We start from the raw sequence: 19,723 nt of genomic DNA on the forward strand, positions 1-19,723 counted from the left end.
GGTTAACTTGTTCTACTTAAAACACCTTGCACCCTCACAAACAAGTTCAATTCCTCTTTGAATCCAATGCAATGAATCAAACTGACGCCATTATTTCTGAGCCAATCAACAGACACGGGAAATACCGCATGTGTCAAGACTTTTCTCTAAAGTTATAGTCTCTGTCCTTGCAGTCTTCAGGCATAAAGGGTTTGTTGTACAGTACTTAATATTCAGTTGGTCTCACTTGCCTATTCAACCCTAGGCGCTGCTCAGCCAGTATCTTTCCATATCCCATACTACTTTCTGGATTCCTATCTGGATTGAATTTCTTAGTCCATCAACCTGGAAGATGGAGATACAAGAGACTATTTAAGATTGAGGCTTGAACTATAAATAGATTTCCTTGGGAGATTTTCCAAAGAAATCCCAACCTGCAAGCTGCAGTTTTGTGTGTGTGTTACCAGTTCAGCAAAATGTGTTTCAAAAGTTTAAAAGTTGGTCTAAGAAGCATTTTAAAGAAATGTACACTGTAAGTCAGTGTGCTAAAAGAAATGCTCTTTCAGCGGTACTGTCCTTCTGCATGCACACAAATTGAGTTTTATTCTTAGAAAAGTAAACATAATATAAAATGGGGGGAGGGGAATCTGCAGTTTAAGCCTTGTGGCACAGAAACAGGAGAGACAGGAACTTCAGAAATGATAAATGGATGAATATATTCTAGGTTGCTGCTCAGCTTTAGCATTCATTTTATTCCATTTTTCGTCATGTTTTTTGACAACTCGGAGTAGCTTTCTGTTTACAGCTGCATATGTAAGGAAACAGTTGCATTCTGCCATCAAAGTACACAGGCTGACTTATTGAAACCCCAAGAAGCTAGCTTGGATTTGCACCAGCAAAAGGGAGCATAGCTCACTCTCCTGGAAACAACTTGACCTCTGAGAAAGTTAAGGCATGCGGAACCAGGAGAATCCCATATCATATGAAGATGTAATAAATGCATCCCAAACACCTTATGCCAACAGCCTTTTGTTTAAAAGATGTAACTAAGTGTGATTAAGACTATCAGATCTTCAGCGGCAAGGTTATTTCTCTCTCTCTCTCTCTCTCTCTCTCTCTCTCTCTCTCTCTCTCTTAGCTGTGAAAATCTTCCAAAATATTTCAGTCGTTATCCAACATGGGGTGGGAAGCCATCAGTTTTGAAAGCTGCTTGTCTCATGTTGATACCTGCTGATGACCTAGTTCCATCAGGAACTCACTGTGAGGACTGTGCAAAAACATTGCCTCACAATGACAGAGTAGTTCTCTCACTCTCTGGTTTGTGTGTTTTCTCTCTCTCTCTCTCTCTCTCACACACACACACACACACACACACACACACACACACACACACACAGTGCAAGGGCGCTGGAAGCAAAGCCCCTGTTTCTTTCCCCTTATGGTGGTCCTTCCCTCATTACAATTATTAAAACAAACATGATCCCATTTCTCAAATATGACGCCTTAGGAAACTGCTCCTTGAACAGCAAATAAATATGCCCATGGGTTTAAGTTAATCAGGAAACTAAACATATTCCCAATTAATTGATCCCATAGAGCTGATCCTGCAGGTGAGGGTTTAGCAAGTATCTATAATTCACAGTCTAATGAAGTGCAGTTGAACTAATGAGTATTAGAAAAGATGCGGAGTAAATAACTGAGATGAGGGAAATGCAGGCAGGATGTCCCGTTTCGTGATTCAATGCTACGCAGAAAATGTCATTGCTGGGCCTTGGACAACTCATGCGCATGGCCATCAAATAACGAATGTTGACTGATGTGGCCACCTCTTCTCTGTACCCATGGCCACAATTAGGGATGGTGAGTGATTACTGACGTTATAAATCAGCTGCCTGGAGGAATTTGCACTGAGATGCAAAATCAGGCTTGTCTTGAGCAACGTTCACAGCATCCTGAAGGATCTACACCAGGCACCCCCAAACTGTGGCCCTCCAGATGTTTTGGCCTACAACTCCCATGATCCCTAGCTAACAGGACCAGTGGTCAGGGAAGATGGGATTTGTAGTCCAAAACGTCTGGAGGGCCGAAGTTTGGGGATGCCTGATCTACTACCTAGTGGTTTTGACAAGGAAAGGGCAAGTCTGAAGGCTTAATGCTCACTGGGGTACTAAACCTGTGCCATTTCAAATTACTGGTGGAGCTTATGTGACTAAATGCTCTTTCATAGCATATATGAACACCCACTTGACCCATATGTCTCCCAGTGGTGGCTGGCACCCATTGGAAGGCAGGGCTGCCACTTGTTCTGTATTAATACTGGATTGTCACGTATTTCAATGTATAATGCTACGTCCTGTATTGATACGGTTTTATCCTGTATTTCAGGTCCCCCCCCTCCATCTCTGCCAAGTTAGGGATCCTCTCCAAATGCATGTGTTCGAAAGGATGCATGAAAGGTCATGTATTTAAGCTCCGGGTAGCTAAGCACAGACAGATTTGCACATTCATGTGTATGTGAGTGTGCGCGCGCGCACATGTGAGTGTGACAAATTCCAGAGTGACCATCCTGTTAGGCTGCAACAGATGTTAATGGATTGCTTTGGCGTCACTTCAACACCAGGTGAGGAAAAGAAGTGCCCTGCCCCACCCTATCCTGTATTTTGCCAGAACAATGGTGGCAACCCTAAGGCAGAACCAATGGCAAGCAGAGCCAACTATCTCTGGTATTGTCCTCATCCAGCATTGACACTAAGCAGTAGGAAGCTGGCAGGCAGTGCCATGCCTTAGACTGGTTGTAAGCGAGACGATAGGCAGGTGGGAAGATGGCTGAAGATAGGCTGACATTGGGTGGGGCACTGTCTCATTTCTCCTACTGAACCAGCCTCCACTTATGTTTAAAAATTCATGTAGATGAACAACTAGGATGGAATGCTTTCCTCTTAATATTGTCTGTTTCATATGTATATGTCTGTCTTCCTATACAGCACAGAAACCGAAACAAAAACAGTATAAGCAACACAGATGTTGCACTTCTTCTTTTAATACTGTTTTTATTTATTTTCATGGTAAAGGTAAAGGGACCCCTGACCATTAGGTCCAGTCATGACCGACTCTGGGGTTGCGGTGCTCATCTCATGTTATTGGCCGAGGGAGCCAGCGTACAGCTTCCAGGTCATGTGGCCAGCATGACAAAGCCGCTTCTGGCGAACCAGAGCAGCACACAGAAATGGTGTTTACCTTCCCGCTGTAGTGGTACCTATTTATCTACAGTGGTACCTCGGTTTAATTGGTACGCAATTGGTTCTGGAAGTCTGTAGTTAACCTGAAGCGTACTTAACCTGAAGCGAACTTTCCGATTGAAAGTAATGGAAAGTAGATTACTCCGTTCCAGACGAGTCTGCAGAGTACTCAACCTGAAGCGTACTTAACCCGAAGTATGAGTGTAATTGGTTCTGGAAGTCCGTACTTAACCTGAAGCGTACTTTCCCATTGAAAGTAATGGAAAGTGGATTAATCCGTTCCAGATGGGTCTGCGGAGTACTTAAACTGAAAGTACTCAAACCGAAGCGTACTTAAACCGAGGTATGACTGTACTTGCACTTTGACGTGCTTTCGAACTGCTAGGTTGGCAGGAGCTGGGACCAAGCAATGGGAGCTCACCCCATCACGGGGATTCGAACCGCTGACCTTCTGATCGGCAAGCCCTAGGCTCTGTGGTTTAACCCACAGTGCCACCCGCGTCCTATTTTCATGGTACAGAAAATAAATTTTGAGAAAACCAAATGTTATGACAGTAAACAATAAGCAACTCATCCTGATAAGAACCACCGACTTTTACCATGCCGTGTGTTAACGTTTCATTAAATTGCTCTAAGAGATCACACCACATTTTCCCATGAGTGCTGGGTGGATTCCCTTCTGTGGTGAGATGGTGCTCATGCTTTTATTTCAGCTACAGCTTTGTAACTGATGGTGAGCAGGATCTAGCACAAACAGAAAGCAGGAGGAGGCTGCGCTGAAAGCATACTGAAGTCATCAGTCTAAGATGGTCCAATAGGAAAGTTGTGGATAATGATATGATATGGAAGCCAGAAAGTGGTTTGAGGCCACAGTAGAGAACAGGCTGAGTAACCACGGTAGAATGTACGAGGCCAATGCCATTGACGAGAAGACCTCACCAAAATAATTACAGTCTCTAAGATTGGGAGGGGTCATGGCTTGATGACAGAACACATACTTTCTACACAGAAAGTTCTGGGTCCAATCCCTGGCATCTCTGGGTATGTTTTGGAAAGATTCCTGTCCAAAGTCCTGAACTAGATGGACTAATGGTCTTATTTAATACAAGTCAGCTTCCCAAAAGATGTTTTTAAACACTCGAAAGTGTAATATACCATTAGGCCATCGTTAATATCTTTTCAGTGTCAGGCATTTGATGGACTGAGATGCATGTACTGCTGTTATTGCTAACTAGTTTTTCACTGCTGAAGTTTTTCTAGGTCTGTTTATGGATTATTGCAAGGGTTTTACTATAATGGGTGTGATTCTCGTGCTATGCCTTTGTCTCGTAGTTTTCTGTAAGTTGCTTAGAGGTTCTTTTTTAGTGAGCAACTAATGAATAATTATTGTTATTATTATTATTTCTTATTAATATTATTTATACACCATCCATCTGGCTGGGTTGCCCCAGCCACTCTGGGCGGCTTCCAACACATATAAAAACATAATTAAACGTCAAAACTTTCTGATACAGATGTCTTCTAAAAGCTGTGTTCTTTATCTTATTGATATCTGATGGAAGGGTGTTCCAGAATACTTTTACAGGGTCCTTGTGACAAGGCATATTCTGAACTTCTAACAATTCACATTGTATTTCACAGCTAAAGCTGTATCTCTTTATAGGAAGGCCCAGTAAACTGCTCTGCACAAGCTATGTTTCTATAGAAGCACATATTATTTTCATGACAATCCATTGACATAGGGCACAGGGCAGGATTCAGCTAAAGAGTACCACCGGTGGAAGCCCTCTGCAAAGACATCTGTTTGCAAAATGGGGCTTTCCTCCTCCCAGGCCCACCACCACTGTCTATGTGTCAGGAAAATCTGTGGAACAGCACTGGGGGGGGGGAGGAAGAGGGAAAAGCACTCCACTCAGCATGCTGAAACGCTTATCCTGATGAATAACCACCTTGGCATGGTGCTGAATTCCTCCCAAAAGATCTGTGGCAAATTCAGGAATTTGCACATGTAGCACCAGGCGCTGATATCAGCAACAGCAGCGTGCAAATGCTTTGAAATGTTTTTTGCAATGATGTGGCTGGAGTTGTGCCCAGAGCCTATTATTAGAAGAATATAGTGTTAATATTTAGAAGCACAACAAGGCAAATGTTTAAGTGGCAGGCTTAATTACGCATTTACAGGCTTTTGTGGGCTCACTCCATAGTGCAGTTGGACACTGATGATTTTGCAATATTCAGAGGAAGAAAGAAAAATGAAAATGTATAAAACGTGATTATGCCAGGATGACAATGTTCCTCTGCCCTATTCTCTTGTTGTTTTTCTTATTAAAAACCATGGGCACTGACCCCTCTAGCAAAACAAGTGGTGATTTATTTATTAACTGGCTGAGAAAAGTGCAATGTGATATCCAAAGTGAAGCCTCTTAAGCACTGCAAATTTACTAGTTCCATTGTTTAAAAAGATGGTGTTACTTAAAGCTAGGGAAAACACTGAAAACCACTTTTGTCTGAATATTCCCCCCCCTTTCAGCTCTTTTTGGTGCTCTGTCCCCCTCTCAGGCTGCTTCTTTCTGCTTCCTTGATCAGTAACAGGAGTGATCTCAACCAATCACATAGTGAAAAGGATGATTTCATGATTCTACAGAGCCAATCAAATTTGGCTAAAAGATGACCTTACTGAGGACAAGGGAAGGCAACTGAAAGCAAGAGCAAGAGAGGGCAGTAGGTGGAAAAAAGGTTGGGGTGGGGGAAGGATACTTCTTTTTTTGATGTCCCGGAAAATGTTGATGAAAATCTGTGAGTAGATATGATTCACCCTGAATAAATTTGGACTTAAGGGATGGCAGATTAGTTTACGGATTAACGAAGCTAGTATATGCAGAGCATTAGAACCAATGCAGTTTTATTTCTCAGCAGCCACTGTACCACCTACACAATATATAATTCAGGCCTAAATAATGCAAGTGTGAATCAGCTCTGGCAGTGCATTAATCTGCTGAGGAAGAGAATGGAAATCCTTCTACCCCCAACACACACGATCAGAGCTGTCACAGCTATCTAAACTGACCATCTGCTAAGAGATGTGTGAGTGGACCTAATTCACAAGGATTTTTACTCTATGTAGCACTGACTAGCTAGTGCTGAGCACATCAGGCATTGCAAAACACATACAGGTTGCCAAATCGAAGTAACTGTGTTTAGACTTGGCAGGTTTCCATTTTCACTAGAGTCGTGATCAGCTAGGTTTTACTCAGAGCAGGCACATTGAAATTAACAGATCTTAACTTAGTCGTGTTCATTATGTTAACAGGCTTGATCTGAGTAAAACTTAGTTGACTAACACCCAATGTCTTCTAAAGTAGGCATGCAAGCTGAAGTACCAAACCTGGGTTTCAATCCAAACCTCGCTACTGACCTACTTGGACAAGGCATCTTCACCACCACCTCAAATTCACTGCTGCATAAAGTGAAAAATTAACAGCATGCACCACAAAATTGTTCACGAACAACAAACCATAAATGCTGTGATCTGCTGAACCTCTTACATATTGCATGATAAATAGCAATAAACTATGCATGCAGCTCTAGGTCTGTGCTTAGATTTCAATGTCTTTAAAACCCAACTATGTTCAGCATCAGAACTTGGGATAATTTCTCCTAGTCCCATTTGTATCTTACTCTTCCTTTGAGGCGGGGAGGGCGGGAGGTCATATATGGATTTTCCTGTTTACCTCTTACATCAACCCTGTGAGATTTTTCCAGGGCCGCAGAGTTTCATGGCTCAATGAGAATCTGAAGTCATATCTCCTTAGCATGTGTGCACCTGCGTTGGGAATGCTAAGAGTCTTCAGTATGTCACTTGATGCCATACTAAAGGTTAAAAAAAGTAAAGGACCCCTGGACAGTTAAGTCCAGTCAAAGGCGACTATGGGGTTGCGCCGCTCATCTCACTTTCAGGACGAGGGAGCTGGCGTTTGTCCGCAGACAGCTTTCCGCGTCATGGCCAGCATGACTAAACCGCTTCTGGTGCCACGGAACACCGTGGTGGAAGCCAGAACGCACAGAAACACCGTTTACCACCCCACCACAGTGGCACCTATTTATCTACTTGCACTTTTACGTGCTTTCAAACTGCTAGGTTGGCAGGAGCTGGGACAGAGCAATGGGAGCTCACCCCGTTGCACAGATTCAAACCACCAACCTTTCAATTGGCAAGCCCAAGAGGCTCAGTGGTTTAGACCACAGCGCAACCCACATCCCTTGATGCCATATTAGGCCATCACTAGCATGGGAGTAATAAGGTGGCACCCCAAGGATCAGCCACATCAGGCTGGGCAGAGAGGCTGCCCAACAATACAGATAAAAGTCTTCCACTGATTTGATGGAAATTCCTCCTTTCCACATCCTTTTCAGTTCTTGACACCTGGGAATGCCTTGCAGATTGCTCTCTGGAGCTCAAGCAGCCAGCAATAAACTCCAGCTACAAGATTATGAAGCTCCAAAATTCACTTTTTTAAAAAAACAGTGCATAGGAATATGGAAACTATTTCTCACCTATAGTGTTTAAATTGAAAATATATTCACAAGCCCATACCATAGTCTGGCCTTGTGAATATCAGCCATTAAAAGATAAATTTCAAAACAGTATAAAAAGCCTTTACAATCAATTAGCTTTCCACTCTGCATTTACACACACACACACACACACACACACACACACACACACACACAAACATTCACAACAGGCTTTATGCTTCAGGAATTCCTTCATGCCCTGTGCAAATCGGAGCACCCCTCCTTGCCATCTTTTCCCTGGGAAACAATGAACTGGACACTTTACATATAAATAATTCAAGAAAGCAACATTTTAAAAACAGTTTTTAAAAGATTAGAAAGGTTACTTTTCCCTTTTCCTCCCTCTCCACTCCTAACACCCTTCTCTCTCTTTCTTTTAGGGCCACGTTTCAAAAGCATCCCAGATATGAAAAAGGTTCTGTTTATTTTGCACACACCAGTATTATAAATGGAAAACAAACAAACAAAAACTTAAATGAGCAAACTTAAATGATAGGTTTCCATTTTGATAAGTGAGGGTATTAAAAAAAAAACCCCAAATCTTATTGCAGGAATGCTGTGAGGTCAACGTGTCCAGCCCAAATCAATGCCCACGTGGATTCCACATTAACACTATTTGCATTAATGTAAATAAGCACCCCCTTCGGTGCTCCTTTCCATAATAACTATCCTGAGCAAGAATCTTTAGTTTGCAGTTTTCATCCAGTTTCCATAAAACACCCCACCCTAGGAAAATATGGACCCCTGCTAATTAAATAGCACATGTTCTTACAACGCCCTGATGCCTTGACGAAGCATGTTAAGAGAAACCAGGGGTGCAGTGGAGGGGAGGCAGCGTGCCCTTTAATCCTGTTGGCTAGCAAAGAAGCACAGTGCACCATTGAGCGCATTTCCTCCATGGCAACAGCAGTGGTGTTTCAAGAATTAGATTTCCCCAATGCCCCGAGCATCATTTTGACATCTTCATTGTTCCGTACTACATATATGGCGGCGGCGGGGTTTCCCCCCCCTCCAGATAGCATAAATACATGATACAAGGCAACACAGGGAGGAAAATTAAAACTCTCCTTTGGAATAATAGAAAGGTAGGGTTCGAAATGTGCTAACATGGTCTCGACACTGATGCTGTATGAATATTTACTGATCACCCCACAGCACTAGAGAGCTGAAATTCCACACTGCATGGGAGATTGTAATGTAAATGCCTTGCCATTAAAAGCATGTGTGATCCCACCCACCTACCCCACTCCTCCTATATCTCGTTTCTCAGTAAGTAATCTTACTGTAGGACACCTGCTGGGCATCAGCATAAGGAAGGAAGAGTTTCAGGCTGAGTTCTTGCTTGTGTATAATTTTGCCAGTATCAATGGGGTTAAGCCAAGGATGAATTTGGCCTTTTCAGTAAAGTGTAATTTTCTCCATGGTTAGTTATTAAATGCAATCAAGAGAGATAGCTGCTGCTTGGCATGTGCTGTAGAGGTCATTCTCCTATCCTCTGCAAATATAACATCAAATGAAACCCAGCATATCCATAACTTTAACCCACTCCATTCATCACTCACTGAACCAAAAATGAGAGCACAAGTCAGTTTTTTGGGGGGGTGTTTTTTAAAAAAATCTTAAAGGTCAAAATGATTTCCGCCCCCCTCACACCCCCTGCTTTAAAGAGCAGCCTGCAGCCTTAAAATAAGAGTCATTTGGGTTGAAGATCAAGGGGGCAGCTGTGGCAAGTCTCCACCCAGCTCTTTCCAACAGCAAGTGCTACATTTAGGGGCTGTAAGGGTTTATTGCTTAAGAGTTCCTTTTAATTCATGCAGTGTTGCAAAATGAAGAATTACCTGCCTTCTCCGGTAATTTATTCCGGGCCATCTTTACCCGGGGGTGCAAGGGGTGCGTTGCACCCAGGGTGTTGAATTCTGGGGGGCGCCCCCCGTTGAAGCCGCCTAAGATCTTAACCACAAATCCCTGGGTGATTGCGGTCGATGGGTCATTTCCATTCTTTTTTGCGGAAGAGCTGCAGAATCAACATATCCAGCGCCGCCCCCTAGGGGTGTCTTTCATTTCCACATGATCACAAAAACGTGAAAACGGAGTTATTGCTGCCTTTTATTTTTTCGTGTTAGTGGATTTCACTGTTCCCCTCCTTAAAAGCACAACAACTTTGAGCTGCTCCAATAGCTAAACAACTTTGAGCTGACCCCCTAAAGAAAGCTGAACAACTTTGACTTGGTCCCCTTAAAAAAGCACAACAACTTTGACCTAGCGCCCCCCCCCCCCAAAAATGGGGGTGCTGGGTGGATATTTGCTAAAGATGGCCCTGATTTTATTCAAGTTGGCATGCTCATCTAAATGGGGTTTAGAACTGCAGCCTTAGTTGATCCACTAGCTAGAACAGAAATACTGATATTAGGAATGCATTTTTAGTATAAATAACCGATCCCTGTATTTTCAGTGTTCAGGCTGTGAGTGATCTCTGACATAGCCAATAGGGCACCAGATACGCAGAGGAGGCCCCAAGGTCTGCAGATGTACCAAAATGTTTAGAAAGAAACCCTAAAGATGGAGATTTCCCAAGCAGCTCAATGAAGATTGAACATGCTCAATGGGTACAGGCTGACTGGTGGGTGGGCAGTGTGGACAATGGAAAATCAGTGTTGGGGGAACGGAGGAGAGTGGATGGAATCCTGAACCGCACTGCAACATTTTGTTGCAGGCTCCCCTTGTCATTCTCTCTTAACAAAATGGTGGCACGAAAGAAGTTTGCAGGGGATTTCCTTGCATTTTGGCAGGAGGCTCCTTCATGCTGCAGGTATCTTCTGTCTCTGTTGATTATAACCTAATGCCCAATTTGGTAAGAAACCCCTGGTTATTGGGCTGTAATAAAAACAGTTAATGACCCATTTAGTGTGTGGGTAGTTCATGCACCTGGGCACCGAATGAATATGCCTGTATAGTGAAACAGAAATCATTTTTATGCTGGAGGAGGTGAACATCGCTAAAAATCAGAGAAGCCTTTGTACGGCATGCCAAGCTGCCGAAGCGAAAAAATGTCTTCAGTGAAAGGGCTCAGATGTGAGCATGTTTCAATGCACTGCTCCAGGGGGGGGGGAGCCCACTCTGATAATAAATGTGAGCTTGTTATCATTGCTTTTCAGTGGGAAGTAAAGCCGGAAGCAGGGTCGTGTTGCCTAATTGAAGGTTACAATACATTTAGATTCAAGCTCTACATTTTAATTATAAACTGGTGACACACGACAGTCTCACTTGGTTCTTAGTCCATTTCAAACAAGAATATTTGTAAAAAAAGAAGAAGAAGAAGGGAGAAGAAGCTTACTATTGGGAGCTATCATGTTCATTATCCTGTATTGCATCTGTCACGCAGGTGTCTAATGGCATGTTTGATGTCTGTTGAATCTAGTGCCTATTTTAACAGAGGGCTTAAAAAAACACTGCTTGGTTAAGTCCTATGCCAAAACAGGTGTGCATCAGTGCTTGAAAAGCAACAGCAGCATCAGCAACAACAACTACACACACACTTCCTTGTGTATGCATATCCCACTCATCTATAGCTGTGTCTATTTCCTATTTATGCCATGATTTGAAATGATTGGTGGCCATAAATTGTGCTGCAAACCTAGGAACTTTGTTAGGTGCACACTTTGTCTGCCCTTCCAGGTGCAAAACAGACCCAGAGCAGTATTGCCAGCCCTCCTACATATATGGCATTGTCTTTTTCCAGTGATGTCATCTGATGCCAAAGCTGTCCACGTGCAAATCTTGCACGCTTAACAGTTAAGCACATGCTGAAAACCTTGCCAGAAAAGAAGCCACTGACAAGTTTAAAAACAAACAAACCAGCCACCTCAGTTGTAATGGTAAGCCTCCTGCCTCTATGAAAATTGTAAGAATTTGCCCTCACCTCCAAGGATTAATGCAATATTCCGCTGCCGTCCAAGGTCTTGGTGTAGAAAACCATATACATCTTAGGACCAGCCTAACTAAAAGATAATCTCATTCCTTATTTACCCAATCAATCATTGTGTTTTGCAGGGGAGGGCATCAGGCAGATAACATCCAGCGATGAGGACTACTCTGCACAATGTCAGAACTTTAGTTTGGTGGCACCCACCCTTTGGATCTCCTTCACATAACACACCAGGTAGGTACCTTCTCTGCTATCTTTTCAGCACCTGCTGAAGACATCCTTCTTTCACCAAGCTTCAGTTAGCTCAATTGGTTAGAGTGTGGTGCTCATAACGCCAAGGTTGTGGGTTCAATCCCTACACGGGCCAGCTGCATATTCTTGTGTTGCAGAGAAGTTTGACTAGATGATCCTCAGGGTTCCTTCCAACTCTACAATTCTACGGTTCTAAAAGATTTATCTTAGTTGGTACCTGTTTTGGATTTGAATTGATTTTATGTATGTGTTGTTTCAACCTGTTTTTATACTTATAATTGCTTTGATGTATGCAATTGTTTGAACTGTTTTTTTTAATATACCCCCTGTTTCTCATATTTTAAGACATACCCATAAAATAAGCCATAGCAGGATTTTTAAGCATTCAAGGAATATAAGCCATACCCCGAAAATAAGACATAGTGATAGGCACAGCAGCAATGCCGGCCGCGGCAGGAGGAGGAGGAAAAAAATAAGACATCCCTTGAAAATAAGCCATAGTGTGGTTTTTTTGAGGAAAAAATAAATATAAGACGTGTCTTATAATATGAGAAACACGGTATATATAAATGTTGTTGTATATATCTTGTTGCACTGAGAATTGCTTCAGAATGCCTCGTGGAAAGCAGTTCATAAATGAAATAAATAATTTCAATAGGAGTATCAGTATAAATAGCAGGAAGTGATGCAGAAAGAAAAATCGCACAGTAAAATAGCCCAGAAATTTGCTGGCGATGGTAATTAGCGACTTTCATTGAGCCATAAAACTTGCATGTGATATGTTTCATTTTAGATTTGATTTCACTTAAGCATGACACCTCTGAGCAATATTCTATTTTGTGTTTTAATCGTTACCCGGCAGTTTTTATCTAATATCTCAATGCAATAATTCACTGACTTTGCCTTTGGGAAGCAAAGACAACAGAATTGCTATCTTAACGGTATTGAACGTTACAATTTGGGACAAGAGTAAATGTTCAACCATCCGTATCCTTAGCAAAACGTTTTATTTAAGGCTTGTGAGCAGAAAAAGAGCCGATCTGAAATCTTCATTATTGGTCAACTGTGGAGAAGTTGATGGGAAGAAGGAACATAATTCCAAAGCTGGCTCTCTCTTTTGAAAACGCTCCTCATCTCAAATCCAATGAGATCAGTTAAACAAGAGCAATTCAAAGGGCATAACGGAGTGGGATGTGCAAATACAGGAACCAAGTTAAGAAAACTGTCGAGATTAAAAAAGTGAATTAGCAGTCTTCAGGAAAAGAGAACGTTCCCTTCCTTCCTTCCTTCCTTCCTTCCTTCCTTCCTTCCTTCCTTCCTTCCTTCCTTCCTTCCTATGCCTTTCTCATCCTTGTCCTGTAAGTTGCTTTCATACTACAAGACACAGATAGATGAAACTCCTTTAGTCTGAGGATGCATGCCCAAAGTCAAGTTCCTACTCCGACAACCCCTATGCAAATGTCCTCAGAAGGTAGTTTGATGTGCATAGGATTTAGCCTTAATTATTTAATCTTGGGAGAAGGGTGGGAGGAAAGTCATACTCATTAATAAGATTAGAATAACATTCCTTCTCTTTCACACCCTGCCTCAAGATCACCCTGATCAGATAAGGCAGGGAGAGGGGGGAAACTTCCACTGATGTTTCAATCAGAAGTCCTTTAATCACAAATCCTTGGGAAACGATTCTGGTCGACGTATATGTTTAGTGTGGAGGCATTTAAGACGGAATAGAAACAAGGTGCAACTTGAATGCCTGTAGGAGAAGCTGCCTCTGCCATCTGAAATATTGGCTTTGGTGAGCGGCTGAGACTTTCGTGGCTGGGCTCTGGTGAGCCGCTGCCTCTACCATCCATGGTCTGTGAGATTGGCATGAGGATAGTGCAAACTATCATTGACTCCTCATCGTGCCTCTCCGTGCCAGTTGCTGGGGAACACAAGTGAGGGCTCTCTTTCTGAGCAGCCTCCTCTTTTTCTGCCTTTGTCGAACTGTGGCTGAGAGAATCTATTTCCTATGAGGGTGGGGGGGGGTAGGTGTCAGGCTTCGGGAAATCACCTTCCTCCCCTGTGGCCGTAAATGAGCAGATCAAACGAAAGCGAATTCTTACCAGTTAGTTTCTTTAAAAAACACAGCGAAGGACAAAAGAAAGCGTCTAACTAGAATGGCAGTGCTCCCAATTATGTTCACTTCCCCCTCCGTCCCTCTTAATGTACGTCTCTCCTGTGTCTTGTAATCTGAGCTTGGGGCCTCTGTGTTTTCTGTTCTGACACTTTCTGAGCTCTCCTTGTCCTTAGAGAAGGGGGGGGGGAGAAGCTATCCAGAGACTGCGAATCTGTTAACTCTCTCTCTTCTATTGTTTCTTCAGCTAGCTGTTCCCCATCCAATATTTCCCAGCTTCTCCCTTCCGAACTATACCCCTCTGCAAACCACTGTTCCAAATCTATACGGTCCTCCTGCTCCTGGGAAGATTCAGGATCAGGATCAGGAGGAGGGGGTGGCTCCCACCATTCTTTCTCAGTGCAGCCCTTCTCAGTACGGTCCCTGACAGTAGAGTATGGTCGGTGCTGTTTTTCTAGAAAAAGAGAACTCGCCACAAACACCTCCCTCATTCTCTTAGAATGGCAATGGTGCCCACTTGAGAGGGGCCAGAACTGAGTTCCGGAAAGTTCCGGATGAACAAAAACCCTGGGGATGGTGCTTCTGTGTGATAACCTTTATTGATTAATCCATAGGCTTGACGGTGGATTTGTCATTGACGTTAAAGCTGAACAGTTTCATGTATTGGCTGCTGGAGTGAGGGTGTAAATGTGCATTTTGGCTAAGATAGGGGTGGCTGTTTCAGTCTCCTCTTGTTGATTGTTTTATGGCTGTGGTATTGATTAACAGAATTGCCAAATAATGCTTAGCGCGGTTTGTATTATGCTATAGGATTTTTTTTATTTAAAAAATTGGCAGTACGTTAACTGCTTTGGGCTTTCTTTGGGAGGAAGGCACAAACAAGAAGGCAGTGGTGGTGATTATGCAGGACTAGAAGGTTCATTTCATGGGCAAAATTTGAAAAGAATGGGGCCCACGTAGCTTAGAAGGCATTAGCTTGAGGCTGGGGATATAACTTCATTTTACAAAAACATCTGGAAGGACAGAGCTGTCATTAAGATTAAAGACAATAATGCCATGCCATTAGCAAATACAGGCTAAATGTCAGATAACGCAGGGGTTCTGAAACTTCCTACCCCCTGGGCTCACTTGAGATGTCTGAAAATTACTGAGGCTCACCAGCCACAAAATGGTGGTGTAGGGACAAAGCCAGTCACAGAATGATAGCAGGTTGAGGCAGAGTTTGGTATAATCAGCTGGGTAATTACTGACATCACTTTCTCCTGGTAGTTATTCCATCTTTGGAGAATGCCAAACTCTTTTGTGCTGCATTTTCTTTGTGGCGAGGAGTTTCACAGCTCTGCCTTCCCCAGGCTAAAGTCAGCCTCCCCATTTCAGGCAGAATTTGCTAAACAGGAGGCTTTAAGGGAGAAAACCTTTTTCTTTTATATCTTTCCCCTTCACAACCCCACATGCCTCTCCAAGTATTATTACTCATCTCCTGTAATTACTTCCCTCATTCTCCTTTCACACTCAACTTGTGCCTTATCTATTCTTCATCCTATAACAGCTTTATTTTTATTATTAATTACTCTTTTATCTTGCTTGCTAATTTCCTTCAACATTTCCTCTGAACTCTGTCTCCTGGTGTGTTGGAAAGTGTTGATCACTTCTCCTACCTGGGCAGTTAGCTTTCCACAAGGGCTGACATCGATGCCAAAATCCAGCATTACCTGAGCTCTGTGAGTGCAACTTTCTCCTGATTGAAGTGCAGAGTGTCTGAGGACTGGGACATTCACAGGGAAACCAAGATGCTCATTTACAAAGCTATTGTACTACTAACCTTACTGTATGCTTCTGAAACATGGACAACTTATAAATGGCATCGCCAACTCCTTAAGAGATTCCATCAATGGTGTCTCCAAAAAATTATACATATTGCTTGGGAAGACAGGTGAACTAATGCCAGTGTACTGGAAGAAGCAAAGATCACCAGTGTCGAAGCGATGATTCTTCAACATCAACGTTGCTGGACTGGTCATGTTGTTCAGATGCCTGACTATTGTCTTCGAAAGCAACTACTCTATTCTGAACTTAAAAATGGAAAGCGTAATGCTTGTGGTCAACAAAAGAGGTTTAAAGACTCTCTCAAGGCAAAACTAAAAAAAAAAAAGTAGAATAATAATAATATTTTTTTATTTATACCCCACCCTCCCCAGTGAGAGCCGGGCTCAGGGCGGCTGATATCAATAAAATTACAGTGAAACATAAAAGAAAGAAAAACAATTGATTAAAATGCAGATTAAAATACAATCTAGATTTTAAAATTGTTTTAAAATGCAGCCTCATTTTAAAACAGCCCAAATCAAAACCCAATCAAAACACTGACAATTTGAAGACACTGGCCTGTGAGTGCTCCAGTTGGAGAACAGCCTTTACCAAAGGCGTCACAGTCTTTGAAGATGCTCGAACTCAGGACGAAAGGGAGAAACGTGCTAAGAGGAAGGCACGTTTGGCAAACCCTCACCATGATCCCCACCGTGGAAGAACACGTGGATCCAGAATTGGCCTCCACAGTCACTTATGGACTCACTGTTAAGAACATGTTCATGGAAGACAATCTTACTCGGCTATGAGTGATCGCCAAAAAAGAAGAAGACTCAAAATGGAAGGAACTGCTGCTGCTGGCATCAGCCTATAGCCACATCTTATATGTTCTGTCGGGTTTACATACACTGCAAGCACAATACCCGTGGTGTCTGTGTGAATAGCAATTGCACATAGAACAAGCAAAATGTAACACATATTCCTTTCAGGGATGTTGGTGCATGCACCTCCTCACTTTGCCATGTAAATGCTTATTGCAGAGTGATCCCTCTACACAGAGTCTACATGCACAATTCTCCACAACAACAACACTAGAGCTGGATACAGTGGGTTCAACTAAGTCTGAACAAGGATTTCTGCCAACCACCCCCCAGGTTTTTGGCCATAGTGAAGACAACTATGCCGACGCAACCCTAAGTCCACACATTAAAGATGCACAAATCTTACTGCTGACATGGGTGGCAGGATGGGGAATAATGTCGACAAGAAGCAACAAAAGAAAATACAAAACTGGCCTGCTCGTTCTAGTAACTTGATGTAAGAAAATTAGGGCCTAATTAAGTTACAGAAATCACGTGCCACTTCATTAACATCCGTTAATTTCATCCAGGGGCTGCTACAGCTAGCAGGAAATCAAACAATGGTCATATTGGGAAAGAACAAAGCATTTCTATTCATAGACTCCTCAGATCCAGTGCAGACCAGCAATAGTCACTTTGATATAATTCAGAATGCCATTCTGAATGATAACACAGACTACAACCATCTGTTTGCTTTGTATGCTTTTGTAAAGCAAAAGCAAACAAGCTTATTTTGAGAAAACAGGACCAAATGCTGGGCAATGTACATGGCAGTTCAGGAGACTAGGGAAATCAGGATAGCAAACTACAGAAAGAACACCAGGACAAACAAATATATACATTAAGCATGAGCAGTCTTGTAGAGAGAGCGTGAAGGACTGTGATCTGATGGAAGACAAATGTGCATTAGTCCACATGAGTAAATAGATTGGCAGTAGCACTACTACATATGAACAACTGGGCAAAAGATCGAAGGCCCTACCCTCAGCAGCTGGGACGGGGGGCTCGTTCGCTTCCTATGGGCCTGTGACTGCATTGAATGAGCATTTCTCTCTCATTAGCACCACCACTGCATGTTTTGCCAAGGGCTACGTAACTATGAGACGCGGGTGGCGCTGTGGTCTAAACCACTGAGCCTCTTGGGCTTATTGATCAGAAGGTCGGCAGTTTGAATCCCTGCGACGGGGTGAGCTCCCGTTGCTCAGTCCCAGCTCCTGCCAACCTAGCAGTTTGAAAGCACACCAGTGCACGTAAATAAATAGGTACCGCTCCGGCGGGAAGGTAAATGGCGTTTCCGTGTGCTGCTCTAGTTTTGCCAAAAGTGGCTTAGTCATGCTGGCCACATGACCCGGAAAAACTGTCTGCAGACAAACACCGGCTCCCTCGGCCTGTAAAGCGAGATGAGCGCTGCAACCCCAGAGTCGTTTGCAACTAGACTTAACTGTCAGGGGTTTATACTTTTTTTTACATAACTATATTTCTGTTTGAAAATTCTTATATTAAAGGCTAAAAACAGCAACAGTTTAGCAATCCTGGTAACATGGTCCTTAAATATAAAGTAACATATAAAACGAGCATCTTTCTAACCAGGACATAGGTTGGGAAACTTGTTTAGATAGAGTTGATGTGCACCTGCACTTTCAAGAAACTCGATAAAGTCCCTCGTTGAAGACTCCCCAGTAAGCTTAGCTATCTTGGGATAGCAAGACAGGTCCCTTTAGGAATCAAAAACAGGAAGCAGAGTGTTGGAACAAACCAGCGGCTCCCAAACTTTTTTGGGTCACTGCTCCCTTGGTTCCATAAACTCATCCCCAGTGCCCCCTTGCTCTATAAAAAAACCTATTATTCATAAGAGTGGTTCGAATGACTCACTAGGAAGATAAGAACACAAAACAGTAGCAATTAATGGCACATTTATTCAAAATCCAATTAAAACTATTTAGTTTAATTAATTTAACCAAATAGGTGAACTTGATCTGGTGATACCAACTTTTCAAAGTCTGATTGTCCTTTACACCTCCAACGCCCCCTTCCACCCGCTTGCCTCTTAGTGCCCCTCCGAGGGATTCCCACTGCCCCCCAAAGGGCGGCACCACCCACTTTGGGAACCACTGCCATAAACGGACAGTTCTAATAAAGGAGGATCCCCAAGAAGTTGGGTCCCCTAAGGGACTGGTGCTTTTAAACTCATTTCTAAATTATCCGGAGCTAGGAGTGAGTAGGGAGAAGGCCAGCTTTGCTGATGGCTCCAAGTTGTTCCGGGAACAAAAATGGGATTTGTGAGGGCCCCCCAAAGGATATACTCACAGTGGGCATTACATTAATGGACATTGAAATGGCAAATGCAGTTCAATGTAAACAACTGTGAAGAATGCATACTGGAGCAAAAAAAAAAACACCTTAAAAACAACAACAACCCTTACCCTCACCTATACTTTAATAGGGCTGAACCTAGGATCATGGTGGGTAGATCAATGAAAATGCCAGCCCAGTGGGAAAACAGTGAATTATGTTAGGGATCATTAGGAAAGGGATTTATAGTAAAACAGCCACTAACACAATGCTGCTGTACAAATCTACTGCATGGCCACACTTGGAAAACTCTGTAAAGTAATTGTCACCACAACGGTCATGATGGCTGTACTGAAAGGAATGAACATTCAAAACCCATTTACTAGGGTGTGCAAGTTGGGAAAATGGTCTTGCGCTCATGGCCACTGTGAGAACAAGATGCTGGACTAGATTGGGCCTTTGGTCTGATCCAGCAGAGCTATTAGGTTTTTATGGTGCAGAAGTACTATGGGGGCAGGGAACATCAGCATTGCTTGTCTGGGATTACACCTGGTGTTTAGACTTTAGACACCTTGCATCTAAGCCGGGCTCTAGGAACCCTAATGTCCATGTAGATACATGGTCAAAGGAGATTTTAGTCATGTGTGCCCATAAAACTCCAACTAGTTTGCCCCACTGC

The 19,723-nt window shown here is 43.0% G+C and overlaps 1 protein-coding gene, 1 long non-coding RNA gene and 1 other non-coding gene across 3 annotated transcripts in view; 2 read left to right on the top strand and 1 right to left on the bottom strand.

Moving 5' to 3' along the window:
• Nucleotides 1-19,723, top strand: part of LOC148686762 (uncharacterized) — a 178,026-nt gene that overhangs the window by 80,610 nt on the left and 77,693 nt on the right. The window contains exon 2 of the long non-coding RNA XR_015948373.1: nucleotides 11,844-11,952. This is a non-coding gene — a long non-coding RNA (uncharacterized LOC148686762). The remainder of the gene's footprint in view (nucleotides 1-11,843; nucleotides 11,953-19,723) is intronic.
• CACNG4 (calcium voltage-gated channel auxiliary subunit gamma 4) overlaps nucleotides 1-19,723 on the bottom strand; it is an 80,820-nt gene that overhangs the window by 45,145 nt on the left and 15,952 nt on the right. The window lies entirely within an intron of this gene.
• On the top strand, nucleotides 12,010-12,085 carry TRNAM-CAU (transfer RNA methionine (anticodon CAU)). The gene has a single exon. It is a non-coding gene; the product is annotated as a tRNA-Met (tRNA).

Source organism: Zootoca vivipara, chromosome 2 (genome assembly GCF_965207765.1).
Source record: "Zootoca vivipara chromosome 2, rZooViv2.hap1.1, whole genome shotgun sequence".
Classification (NCBI taxonomy): domain Eukaryota; kingdom Metazoa; phylum Chordata; class Lepidosauria; order Squamata; family Lacertidae; genus Zootoca; species Zootoca vivipara.